The sequence below is a fragment of the Mus caroli genome, unplaced genomic scaffold (assembly GCF_978045245.1).
Source record: "Mus caroli unplaced genomic scaffold, Mus_caroli_1 scaffold_4, whole genome shotgun sequence".
Taxonomy (NCBI): domain Eukaryota; kingdom Metazoa; phylum Chordata; class Mammalia; order Rodentia; family Muridae; genus Mus; species Mus caroli.
The window spans coordinates 231,998-243,969 of record NW_028227259.1 but is presented as its reverse complement, the minus strand read 5'-3'; the positions used below and the strand labels follow the sequence as shown (position 1 = coordinate 243,969).

The window sequence follows — 11,972 nt, the reverse complement described above, 5'->3', positions numbered from 1 at the left end:
ACAAGAACATATAACATCCCAATAACATAACCAAATGCAAAACAACGAAAAGCACAACTTCAACCAAAACGTTAACAGAAAATTATGTGAAGCAGCATTCTCTCACTGCACATTTAACAGCCTGTTTCTCTTCTTGGACACTTGGTGGCGAGGCAGTCACCTCAGTCCTCTCTCAAGGGGTGTTGCCAGAACACGAAAGGGAATAACACCCTGAATCACCTGGCTCACTGGCTCCCTGCTATTCACACTGAAGAAATGGACTATATGGAGGAAGATTCATCCAAGGAAGATTGTGGATGCTGGGGATGGTGCTCAGCAGGGGCCTCCTGGGGTGACAACTCATTCTGCAGGATGCTCTCTTCTTCTGCTGTGGCCAATCCCAGCTCTCTTGCAGTTTCTGAGATCTTGGAGAGGAAGGCAGTTACTGAGACACAGGCTTGGTGGGGACCTAAATGTCAGCTGTCAGGGCTCAAAACATCTCAACTAGACTGTCAACTCTGATCTTTTAACTGTAACCTGTTATGTCTGCAGGCAGGGCAAAGTATCCAGCAACACTCACAAAAACAAGGGCTGACAAGCTGCCACTCAGATTTCTAACAGCGCAAACCAAGAACTGGGCAGTGGAATGAGACCTCTTTGGACTGCAGGAAGAAAGCAGAAGGCCACATGCCACCCAGGTTGATGACATTTTGAAGCACTCATTTGATATTTGCATTTGGCTTTTATCTCTGCAAGGTGTTTCCCACCTGGGATTTCACATGACTCCTGTCACAGGACCTAGAGCTTTCTCAAGCTCTGCATAGCATCCCATCTATCATGAGGACATGCGGAAATATGACATGTTTTTCATCTGCTACCCTTACTGGACTGCAGCTTCAAGCAGAGCAGCAAGGTATACTTGGCAATAATTCAGTGTCTCATAAGATGCTAATTTCTCAGAATACTTGTGCATAGACAGAGCAATGGATAACTACATTCCATGAGGGAGGTGGCTGCTTGGGAGAATGGATTAGAAAGGTAGTGGGGGGAAGCAAAAATGATGCAATGGGCAAATGGTGTCAGAAAGTATTAGCCTGACTGAGCTGCTTGCCCCTACCTGATGTTCTTGTGTCTCGAGGTTGCTGGTCTCCTCCTGTTCATCTTTACCACTCAGGTTCAAGTCCACCAAATATTGATGAATGAGGGCCCAATCAGCCTGTACTTCCTTGCTTTCCTGCTTGAGTGTGACCAACTTCTTCATACGAGACTTCTCCATCATGAGCCAACTGTGCAAATTGCTGAAAACACCCTCTGTGTAGTAAGTAAGATCCTGCAGCCTCCTCCTTCCATTCCTATGTACAGGCCCATTAAGCCCACCAGGACCCTGGTTTCTATGAAAACCTAATACAATCCATCTCAATACATCCATGACAGCTGCACAAACAGAAAACAGCTATTTCAGGGAAGAAGAAATTATAGCTGCAGCCCAAACACCAATAAGCGTCCATGTTTCTCCAAAAGAAAGAGGGATCTCCATCTACCCATGAAAGCCCATGCATTGGGGCAATACCCAATTAGTAGGGTGCAAGTACAATCAGGGTAGATCTCCAACTATTCATGACTGCCCAAGGCATTGGGGCAACATCAATTAGTAGAGGACAAGTACCCTCAAGGGAGATGAGTAGAACAAAGGGAGGGCATTCTATCCTTGTGTTTCATCACATCAGCTCTGTTAAACCCTGACTGAGCCCCAGAGCCCCAGAGTCCCAGTACTGCATAATAACCCTCTCATGGTCTGAATCACTGTTCTATCTAGAGGCTCCTGAGGATGCCTAGACAACACTGGAAGGGGTAATAGTCTCTTAGAGACTTAGGAAACCTGAATCTAAAAGATCCAATGCACACTGATGGCTAAAAAGCGGGAGGGATAGAATCAGACCTGCAGACTCTCCAGTCTAGAAACAAAGGAAGGCAGAAATTGCCATTCTACAACTGGTGGGCTCACTGACCGGTCCTCACTGAGAGAAGTTTATCTCCTTCTTGAGCTCCTGGAAGTTCTCTCAGTCTCAGTGTTCTCCATCTCTAAGCTGTGCAGAAATGACATAACCTCCTTCTCCTGCACTGCACTGCAGTGGCAGACCTTACACATAATCCTGGAGATGAGACCAGCCATCACCACAGCTTTATAATCTGCCCAAGGCATACATATGTATGGACAATTGTGACCACATAGGCAAAGAACAGTGTTGAATAAAGTGGGGGCTCCAAGACCTTAGCACTAATATCACCTTGAAACTCTTATACAGGTAAATCCTCAGGCCAAAACACAGACCCCTAGATTCCAAAGTGTGGATGGAAATATAAACATGTAAAACATAAGCACATGCATGTGCACGTGGGCACAGAGACACACAAGAAAGAGAAAAGGAAATGGTGCCAGAGAATGAGAGAGACAGAGTCAGAAACAGAGAGAGCACAATGAGATGCAGAAGAAATGCATGCAACATTAGTGTCGCAGAGTATAAGGCACACAGACAAAGAGGAACAGGCATGAGCTTCAGGCCTTCTAGTCAAGCACTGAGAAGAACAATGTGGGACCAGGCCCCTCCAGCTGCTACCAGAAGCTTCCAGCACCCAGTCACCTGCCGGACAAGTACAAACACTCAGCATAAACTCACATCACCTAGAACCTCACAAAGCCACATTCTGTTAAGGTTTTTTTTATTTTTATTTATTTATTTTTGTTGTTTTGATTTGTTTTGTTTTCACATTTTTTTATTATGTATTTTCCTCAATTACATTTCCAATGCTATCCCAAAAGTCCCCCATACTCCCCCCCCCCACTTCCCTACCCACCCATTCCCATTCTTTTGGCCCTGGCATTCCCCTGTATTGGGGCATATAAAGTTTGCAAGTCCAATGGGCCTCTCTTTCCATTGATGGCCTACTAGGCCATCTTTCGATACATATGCAGCTAGAGACAAGAGCTCCAGGGTACTGGTTAGTACATCATGTTGTTCCAACAATAGGGTTGCAGATCCCTTTAACTCCTTGGGTACTTTCTCTAGCTTCTCCATTGGGAGCCCTGTGATACATCCAATAGCTGACTGTGAACATCCACTTCTGTGTTTGCTAGGACCCGGCATAGTCTCACAAGAGACAGCTATATCTGGGTCCTTTCAGCAAAATCTTGCTAGTGTATGCAATGGTGTCAGCGTTTGGAAGATGATTATGGGATGGATCCCTGGATATGGCAGTCTCTAGATGGTCCATCCTTTCATCAGAGCTCCAAACTTTGTCTCTGTAACTCCTTCCATGGGTGTTTTGTTCCCAATTCTAAGAAGGGGCACAATGTCCACACTTTGGTCTTCATTCTAATTGAGTTTCATGCGTTTAGCAAATTGTATCTTATATCTTGGGTATCCTAAGTTTTGGGCTAATATCCACTTATCAGTGAATACATATTGTGTGAGTTCCTTTGTGATTGTGTTACTTCACTCAAGATGATGCCCTCCAGGTCCGTCCATTTGGCTAGGAATTTCATAAATTCATTCTTTTTAATAGCTGAGTAGTACTCCATTGTGTAAATGTACCATATTTTCTGTATCCATTCCTCTGTTGAGGGGAATCTGGGTTCTTTCCAGCTACTGGCTATTATAAATAAGGCTGCTATGAACATAGTGGAGCATGTGTCCTTCCTACCGGTTGGGACATCTTCTGGATATATGCCCAGGAGAGGTATTGCTGGATCCTCCGGTAGTACTATGTCCAATTTTCTGAGGAACCACCAGACTGATTTCCAGAGTGGTTGCACAAGCTTGCAATCCCACCAACAATGGAGGAGTGTTCCTCTTTCTCCACATCCTCGCCAGCATCTGCTGTCACCTGAATTTTTGATCTTAGCCATTCTGACTGGTGTGAGGTGGAATCTCAGGGTTGTTTTGATTTGCATTTCCCTGATGATTAAGGATGTTGAACAATTTTTCAGGTGCTTCTCTGCCATTCGGTATTCCTCAGGTGAGAATTCTTTGTTCAGTTCTGAGCCCCATTTTTTAATGGGGTTATTTGATTTTCTGGAGTCCACCTTCTTGAGTTCTTTATATATATTGGATATTAGTCCCTTACCTGATTTAGGATAGGTAAAGATCCTTTCCCAATCTGTTGGTGGTTTTTTTGTCTTATTGATGGTGTCTTTAGCCTTGCAGAAGCTTTGCAGTTTCATGAGGTCCCACTTGTCAATTCTCGATCTTACAGCACAAGCCATTGCTGTTCTATTCAAGATTTTTTCCCCTGTGCCCATATCTTCAAGGCTTTTCCCCACTTTCTCCTCTATAATGTCTCTGGTTTTATGTGAAGTTCCTTGATCCACTTAGATTTGACCTTAGTACAAGGAGATAGGAATGGATCAATTCACATTCTTCTACATGATAACAACGAGTTGTGCCAGCACCATTTGTTGAAAATGCTGTCTTTCTTTCACTGGATGGTTTTAGCTCCCTTGTCGAAGATCAAGTGACCATAGGTGTGTGGCTTCATTTCTGGGTCTTCAATTCTATTCCATTGGTCTACTTGTCTGTCACTATACCAGTACCATGCAGTTTTTATCACAATTGCTCTGTAGTAAAGCTTTAGGTCTGGCATGGTGATTCCACCAGAGGTTCTTTTATCCTTGAGAAGAGTTTTTGCTATCCTAGGTTTTTTTGTTATTCCAGATGAATTTGCAGATTGCACTTTCTAATTCGTTGAAGAATTGAGTTGGAATTTTGATGGGGATTGCATTGAATCTGTAGATTGCTTTTGGCAAGATAGCCATTTTTACAATGTTGATCCTGCCAATCCATGAGCATGGGAGATCTTTCCATCTTCTGAGATCTTCTATAATTTCTTTCTTCAGAGACTTGAAGTTCTTATCATACAGATCTTTCACTTCCTTAGTTAGAGTCACGCCAAGGTATTTTATATTATTTGTGACTATTGAGAAGGGTGTTGTTTCCCTAATTTCTTTCTCAGCCTGTTTATTCTTTTTGTAGAGAAAGGCCTTTGATTTGTTTGAGTTAATTTTATATCCAGCTACTTCACTGAAGCTGTTTATCAGGTTTAGGAGTTCTCTGGTGGAATTTTTAGGGTCACTTATATATACTATCATATCATCTCCAAAAAGTGATATTTTGACTTCATCTTTTCCAATTTGTATCCCTTTGATCTCCTTTTATTGTCGAATTGCTCTGGCTAGGACTTCAAGTACAATGTTGAATAGTTATGGAGAAAGTGGGCAGCCTTGTCTAGTCCCTGATTTTAGAGGGATTGCTTCAAGCTTCTCACCATTTACTTTGATGTTGGCTACTGGTTTGCTGTAGATTGCTTTTATCATGTTTAGGTATGGGCCTTGAATTCCTGATCTTTCCAAGACTTTTATCATGAATGGGTGTTGGATTTTGTCAAATGCTTTTTCCGCATCTAACGAGATGATCATGTGGTTTTTGTCTTTGAGTTTGTTTATATACTGGATTATGATGATGGATTTCTGTATATTGAACCATCCTTGCATCCCTGGGATGAAACCTACTTGGTCAGGATGGATGATTGTTTTGATGTGTTCTTGGATTCGGTTAGCAAGAACTTTATTGAGGATTTTTGCATCGATATTCATAAGGGAAATTGGTCTGAAGTTTTCTATCTTTGTTGGTTCTTTTTGTGGTTTAGGTATCAGAGTAATTGTGGCTTCATAAAATGAGTTGGGTATAGTACCTTCCGTTTCTATTTTGTGGAATAGTTTGTGAAGAACTGGAATTAGATCTTCTTTGAAGGTCTGATAGAACTCTTCACTAAACCCATCTGGTCCTGGGCTTTTTTTGGTTGGGAAACTATTAATGACTGCTTCTATTTCTTTGGGAGATATAGGGCTGTTTAGATCATTAACCTGATCTTCATTCAACTTTGGTACCTATTATCTGTCTAGAAACTTCTCCATTTCATCCAGGTTCTCCAGTTTTGTTGAATATAGCTTTTTGTAGAAGGATCTGATGGTGTTTTGGATTCTTCAGGATCTGTTGTTATGTCTCCTTTTTCATTTCTGATTTTGTTAATTAGAATGCTTTCCCTGTGCCCTCTAGTGAGTCTGGCTAAAGGTTTATCTATCTTGTTGATTTTCTCAAAGAACCAGCTCATTGATTGATTGATTCTTTGAATAGTTCTTCTTGTTTCCACTTGGTTGATTTCGCCCCTGAGTTTGATTATTTCCTGCTGTCTACTCCTCTTGGGTGAATTTGCTCCTTTTGTTCTAGTGCTTTTAGGCGTGTTGTCAAGCTGCTAATGTGTGCTCTCTCTAGTTTCTTTTTGGAGGCAGTCAGAGCTATGAGTTTTCCTCTTAGAAATGCTTTCATTGCGTCCCATAAGTTTGGGTATGTTGTGGCTTCATTTTCTTTGAACTCTAAAAAGTCCTTAATTTCTTTCTTTATTCCTTCCTTGACCAAGGTATCATTGAGAAGAGTGTTGTTCAGTTTCCACGTGAATGTTGGCTTTCTATTATTTATTTTTTATTGAAGATCAGCCTTAGTCCATGGTGATCTGATAGGATGCATGGGACAATTTCAATATTTTTGTATCTGTTGAGGCCTGTTTTGTGACCAATTATGTGGTCAATTTTGGAGAAGGTACCATGAGGTGCTGAAAAGAAGGTATATCCTTTTGTTTTAGGATAGAATGTTATGTAGATATCTGCCAGATCCATTTGATTCATAACTTCTGTTAGTTTCACTGTGTTTCTGTTTAGTTTCTGTTTCCATGATCTGTCCATTGGTGAAAGTGGTGTGTTGAAGTCTCCCACTATTATTGTGTGAGGTGCAATGTGTGCTTTGAGCTTTACTAAAGTTTCTTTAATGAATGTGGCTGCCTTTGTATTTGGAGCATAGATATTCAGAATTGATAGTTCCTCTTGGAGGATTTTACCTTTGATGAGTTTTAAGTGCCCCTCCCTGTCTTTTTTGATGACTTTGGGTTGGAAGTCAATCTTATCAGATATTAGAATGGCTACTCCAGCTTGTTTCTTCAGACCATTTTCTTGGAAAATTGTTTTCCAGCCTTTCATTCTGAGGTAGTGTCTATCTTTTTCTCTGAGATGAGTTTCCTGTAAGCAGCAAAATGTTGGGTCTTGTTTGTGTAGCCAGTTTGTTAGTCTATGTCTTTTTATTGGGGAGTTGAGTCCATTGATATTAAGAGACATTAAGGAAAAGTAATTGTTCTTTCCTGTTATTTTTGTTGTTAAAGTTGGCATTCTGTTCTTGTGGCTGTCTTCTTTTAGGTTTGTTGAGGGATTACCTTCTTGTTTTTTCTAGGGCATGGTTCCCATCCTTGTATTGGTTTTTTTCTGTTATTATCCTTTGAAGGGCTGGATTCGTGGAAAGATAATGTGTGAATTTGGTTTTGTCGTGGAATAGTTTGGTTTCTCCATCTATGTTAATTGAGAGTTTGGCTGGGTATAGTAGCCTGGGCTGGAATTTGTGTTCTTTTAGTGTCTGTATAACATCTGTCCAGGATCTTCTGGCTTTCATAGTCTCTGGTGAAAAATCTGGTGTAATTCTGATAGGCTTGCCTTTATATGTTACTTGGCCTTTTTCTCTTACTGCTTTTAGTATTCTATCTTTATTTAGTGCATTTGTTGTTCTGATTATTATGTGTCGGGAGGTATTTGTTTTCTGGTCCAGTCTATTTGGAGTTCTGTAGGCTTCTTGTATGTTCATGGGCATCTCTTTCTTTAGATTTGGGAAGTTTTCTTCTATAATTTTGTTGAAGATGTTTGCTGGTCCTTTGAGTTGAAAATCTTCATTCTCATCCATTCCTATTATCCGTAGGTTTGTTCTTCTCATTGTGTCCTGTATTTCCTGGATGTTTTGAGTTAGGATCTTTTTGCATTTTCCATTTTCTTTGATTGTTGTGCCGATGTTCTCTATGGAATCTTCTGCACCTGAGATTCTCTCTTCCGTCTCTTGTATTCTGTTGCTGATGCTCGCATCTATGGTTCCAGATTTCTTTCCTAGGGTTTCTATCTCCAGTGTTGCCTCATTTTGGGTTTTCTTTATTGTGTCTATTTCCCTTTTTAAGTCTAGTATGGTTTTGTTCATTTCCATCACCTGTTTGGATTTGTTTTCCTGTTTTTCTTTAAGGACTTCTACCTGTTTGGTTGTCTTTTCCTGTTTTTCTTTAAGGACTTCTACCTGTTTGACTGTGTTATCCTGTTTTTCTTTAAGGACTTGTAACTCTTTAGCAATGTTCTCCTGTAATTCTTTAAGTGAGTTATTAAAGTCCTTCTTGATGTCCTCTACCATCATCATGAGATATGCTTTTAAATCCAGGTCTAGCTTTTCGGGTTTGTTGGGGTGCCCTGGACTGGGCGAAGTGGGAGTGCTGGGTTCTGTTGATGGTGAGTGGTCTTGGTTTCTGTTAGTAAGATTCTTACGTTTACCTTTCGCCATCTGGTAATCTCTGGAGTTAGTTGTTATAGTTGTCTCTGTTTAGAGATTGTTCTTCTGGTGATTCTGATTACTGTCCATCAGCAGACCTGGGAGACAGGCTCTCTCCTCTGAGTTTCAGTGGTTAGAGCACTCTCTGCTGGCAAGCTCTTCTCTTACTGGGAAGGTGCACAGATATCTGGTGTTTGGACCTCCTCCTGGCCGAAGAAAAAGGCCCAAAACAGGATCTTTCCCAGATGCTGTGTTGCTTTGGCAGGTCACAGAAGCTGTCAGCTTCTGTGGTGCACACTCTCACCTGTGCAGACTAAGTTCCTAAGTTCGGCGGAGTCCTGGAACCACGATGGCACTCCCTGCTCCTGAGGCAGAGGCCTCCAGTGCAGGGCTGACCACTCTCCTCTGGCTGGGAGGGTGCCGGATGTCTGCGGCCACAAAAGGGTGCTGCCTCAGTGGCTCTGTGGCTCCCGCCTGTCCCAGAAGCTGCCTGCCTCTGTGGTGCACACTCTCACCTGTGCAGACTAAGTTCCTAAGTTCGGCAGAGTCCTGGAACCAAGATGGCACTCTCTGCTCCTAAGTCAGAGGGCTCCCGTGCAGGGCGGAGCACTGTCTTCCAGCTGGGAGGGTGCCGGATGTCTGCGGTCCGAAAAGGGTGCTGCCTCAGTGGCTCAGTTACTCCTGCCTGTCCCAGAAGCTGTCTGCCTCTGTGGTGCACACCCTCACCTGCGCAGACCAAGTTCCTAAGTTCAGCGGAGTCCCAGAACCAAGATGGCGCTCCCTGCTCCTGAGGCAGAGGTCTCCTGTGCAGGGCTGACCACTGTCCTCCGGCTGGGAGGGTGCCGGATGTCTGCGGCCACAAAAGGGTGCTGCCTCCGTGGCTCTGTGGCTCCTGCCTGTCCCAGAAGCTGTCTGCCTCTGTGGTGCACACTCTCACCTGTGCAGACTAAGTTCCCTCAAGGGTTTTTTAAATGCATGCTGGGAACTTACTCCCCACTGCCTCTACCCCTGAATTATTTAGTCAGACCCCAAGTTCAGCTTTTCTATTGGAGGGAGCAGAAGAGTTCACTCCCCATCTCACTCCTGACCAAACTTCAGGTTCTGCCTCTCCTCTAAGAAGCATTTACAGATATGAGGTTGAACACAGGGACATTGTGGAGGTACAGCTTCCTAGATCCCACTACCTTAAAAGGATGAGAGTGACATTGCAGATCCCAGACTGACACCACAGGGTTTGGAGCAATGCATACCTCTTATTCATGGATCCCTCTGTGAGGGAGGTCAGGCAATCTCTCAGCTTGTTTCTCTCCTGAGTAATGAGCTACAGCTCTTTGGTCAGCCTCTCTTCTTCCTACTGGGCTGGCTTTTTGCTTAGGACAGTTGCAGGAAATGATGTCTGTCTGCCAGCCTCTGTAGGTAAAAGAACACAAGTGAACTTGCATGTTGAGAATGCATAGAGTGTAGACAGAACACCCTGAGGCCCAACCAGAAAGAGAACATGCCTGGAACCCAGTGACACCACCAAGAGTTTGGTCCTGGCTTGAGATGCCTCCTCAGTGGATCTCAGTTCTACCATCCCTCTATAGAGACCAGAAGATGTAAGCAGACAGGTGTTTCCTCTGCCTCCCTATGTATTCTTATGATGACCACAGAGATGTCTTCTCTTAGCTTATTAACACCTTCACAGTGTGCCACTTGGCTTCAGAGCCCTCAAGCCTGTGGTTTCAGAAGTCAGATCATGAATTCAATGTCCACACTACTTGGGTGCTCTGGAGATGCTCAGATCTTTAACCCTGTCACTCAAGGCCCATGTATTTGGATTAAAAAGTCATGCAGTGGGAGCACATGGTCAACAGACTGATCAATTCCCCTTACTTAAAGACCAAACACCCAGATGTGATAATAGGATCCAGTTTCTGTCTGAGTGTATCAACTCTGACAGGTGTATGGTGATAGTAAAGAAATGCCTGCCACTTGCAACAGATGATAATGAAAGTTAAGGTTCGCGTTGTCAGGGAGAGGAGGTCAGAGGAGTTCTGAGAACGTGAGGTCATGGCCTAGAGGACAATTCTCTCCCTAGTACTACTGCCAGATAGCCACTGAAGCTAAAGGAAGCCATGAGAGTGAAGTTCAGTAATGCCCTGATCTAAACTGGCATAGGATAGACACTAGGTGACTCCTGATTATCTCATTATGTCCCTATGTAACATCCACGATCCCCAATAAAAGTAAAAACTTGAAGTTCACAGCATAACAGCTTTAACCTTGCCAACTCCTGCCTTAGGGGATGGAGAAAGTAATGTTCTGAAATCCTTGATGTTCAAGAATTGTGATAATCATGGAAAATTTTCCGCTACCCAGAGACTCCAGTTCCTGTGCCCCATTACTAGAAAGGCCATTTCAGGCCACCCCTTCCAGGGAGCTCAACATCCACTTCCCAGGTCTTACTCCACATTCTCCAAGTCCACCTCCTTCGTCCTTCATTACTCTCAGATGGAAGGCCAGCATCCTCCCTCCTCTCTCTGGCCTTTCTCCCATCCACACTGGCTCTCACAGAAAGTTTACTGAGTCAGGCAAACATGTCCATGGATGTATTCTCTAGCCACTGACTGAGAAACCTCAGTGCACTTGTTACTACAAGACTGGTGACATCACAGGGGATGCCAAGAACTCTCCAAGAAGGGACTGCTGATGTCATGGGGTACAGCCTTTGCCTTCCTGCTAATGTTCCTCCTTGTAGTGACAGGAAGCCGAGGTGCCCTTTCCTGGAGACTCTGCTGGGGCATAGCCATCTAGAACCTCCTCCTTCCAAAGCTAGAGTTTGCTGAAGGCTTGATCAACAACACCAAAGTCATTCCTATGTATGGAACTAAGTGTTTCCTTTCCAAACCTTGCCCAGAAATGTATCATTCCTACATCAAATTTTCTAATCACAGGAATATGAGCCATTAACTACCGCTGAGGAATCACAGCAGATGAGGAAAGATCTTCTGCCTTATCATGTATAGGTGCTTAAAAGCACATCCAGGCACAGCCTGCAGGGCAGGTTGCAATGTGCTTGTGAATTAGGGGGTACAGTCATAGAAGCCATGTGTTTAGCATTTGAAAGTTGCTCCAAGATCCCTTAGGAGAGAGATGTGCAGCCATCATGGTGCTGACAAAAGTGTGGAGATCTGTTGACATAGGACAGTGAAATAGTGGAGCCATCAATGAAAAAGGCCTTGGGCCGAGACTGGGGCTCTCCTCTGTGCACCAAACATACCAAAGCAAGATTGCTTACAGGGCTTTGTGATATAACTATGAGATTATGTCTGAAAATAAGAATATAGTTAAGAGGTGTGGGGTAGTGGGATGCAGGCAGACGATGTAGGACAATACTACAGACATATTTCAGTTGATAGTCTAAGGGACTAGCATGTAGTTTTTATTTCTGAGTAGCCCCCAAACCACCCAAACACCTATCTAGGCCAATCAGGAATGGTTTATTGAATGCATACCCTAATACTGATTGATAAGAACCATAGCTCAGAATTA

The 11,972-nt window shown here is 43.3% G+C and overlaps 1 pseudogene; it reads right to left on the bottom strand.

The window, feature by feature from the left end:
* Positions 1-260: 260 nt before the first annotated feature.
* On the bottom strand, positions 261-11,025 carry LOC147004878 (disks large homolog 5-like; annotated as a pseudogene).
* Between the last annotated feature and the right edge of the window lie 947 nt (positions 11,026-11,972).